The 2,070-nt window shown below is 40.8% G+C and overlaps 1 pseudogene; it reads right to left on the reverse strand.

Annotated features, from left to right (window-relative positions):
* Positions 1-837: 837 nt before the first annotated feature.
* On the reverse strand, positions 838-1,834 carry LOC122151793 (annotated as a pseudogene).
* Between the last annotated feature and the right edge of the window lie 236 nt (positions 1,835-2,070).

Consider the following 2,070-nt stretch of genomic DNA (forward strand, 5'->3'; position numbering starts at 1 on the left):
AATGTGGCCTATGACTCCTTCTTTTTCTTTCAATTGACTCCCGGCCATTTACTTACAATATTCTTACCAGAGCCACACTCCTGCTCAAGATAACAATTTCCCAAAATTCCATTCCAGCTGATGCTTCTGTTTTATTAAACTGATGTTAAATATTCAAGTCCAGTTGAATTTTTTGGAAAATGTATATGTGAGATTAAAAATGCACACTCAAAGACAGTTCCAGTAATTCCACATTATTTCATCTGTCTTGGAGGCAGTCCAGTCAGAATGATCCTTAGAAGCAAAAATAGACAGCTTTTCTTGCTTACATTGTATGCATCAACAGCAGGGAGCCATCACTGGAGAAAGATATACCATGCTTGGTAAAGTGGAGGGTCAGCAAAAGAGAGGGAGCTCATCAATGAGGTAGACTGACATAGTGGCTACAACAATGGGCTCAAACATATCAACAGTTGTGAGCATGGTGTGGGACCTGGCAACATTTCATTCTGATAGATGTAAGGCAACCATGAATCAAAGTGGACTCAATAGCATTTAAGAAGAACAACAACCACATTATTTCAGCACTAACTTTTATTACTGTACCAACTGTGAATGTCTCCATTGAAACTGTTAATGAAATACAAGTCTATAAATCTTACATAAGAATTACTCTGGATTTCATTTGCGATTGCTACTATTATTTACTATTTATAATTGGGGCAGAGTCCTAGTCTATCTAGTTCACCACTCTTTCTGCAGTGAGACTGCCACTTGTTGTTACAATTCCATGAAGGATGAGTTCACTGAACATGGTATGAAATATATGAATGACATTTTTCTTATGAGAAATGGAAGTTACATATTCATCTTACAGCAAGCAGCATAGAATCTAGGCACACGGGGGTCACTGCTCATGAGAACGAAGGGGCTGACTATTGGGAAATATGTACCGATTAATGCAGACGTGTTCACTAGCAACCAACTGGGATTATCAAAATGAGCCAAATAAGCATAAGTGATGGAGGAGAGTGCATAAAATAACACAAACGTGCTCACCAGGACCAGGATGCTTTGGGCGGCTCTGGACTCAGCAGAGGATCTGGGAGAGATGTTGTTCACATGCAAGTATTGGACTCGTCGCTTGTCTTTACAGGATGAGAACCATGGACCCACTGGCCCAGGACATGAATCCCAAACACAAAGCATCATGGGAGGATATCAGTGCTGCAGAGAGTAAGACTGCAGAGTAGTCATCCTGTCCACTAGAACAGTATTCCAACACGTTTTTCATTATGACGGTATTGTTGCTCCATTTGCCAGACACATAAATAGGAAAAATGGCATTTACGACAATGTGTAGCGTCCAGGAGAGGATATTGGAGGGGCCAATGTATTTTAGGGCTTTCAGTTTAAGCTCTGCCCACCTGGAGTGCATAGGGCTGATGGTGATGGCCTGGAAGACACTCAAGAGGCAAGTGGTGCAGATGGACACACCTCTGGCCACTCTTTGAAGATATAAAACAAGTTTGCATCCAACATCATTGAGGAAATGTTTTAACCCAAAAGCCAGCATTGTCTGTGGGACTCCATTAGAGAGAAGGACTGAGTTGGCAGCAGTCAGGTGTCGGAGAATCAAGTCTGTGGGCCGTGTCCTGCAGCCATTGAAGTGAAGGAGGACATAGTGAATCATGAGGGAGAAATTCCCCAGGATTCCAATGCCTACCTGCAGTAGGAAGATCACTGCTATTTTTAAATCCATGAAGGGGATTGTATCATTTTCCAGGACTTGAGATTCAAATTCACAAACAGACGGTTTTGCATGGAAACATGAGTTGTGGGCTATAATGTTCATGGCAAATAAAATGTAAAAGTTTCCACTTACCATTACTTCTCTCTGAGAATTAGTTTTGACTCTTAATATGTTCTCTGTTTCTTTTTCTTGCATTCACAGAGTTTTGAAAAGTCACCATATTGAATGCATCACCTGATTTAAATCATTTAATATCCACGACTCTGTAAGTTAGGAAGTACTACTATTGTCCTTTGTAGAAAAAGAGAGTGTAGCCACCAGGAGGTAAAGTGAGTTAT

This window comes from Orycteropus afer, unplaced genomic scaffold (assembly GCF_000298275.1).
Source record: "Orycteropus afer afer isolate SDZICR_OR568_19922 unplaced genomic scaffold, OryAfe1.0 scaffold00718, whole genome shotgun sequence".
In the NCBI taxonomy this organism is placed as follows: Eukaryota; Metazoa; Chordata; class Mammalia; order Tubulidentata; family Orycteropodidae; genus Orycteropus; species Orycteropus afer.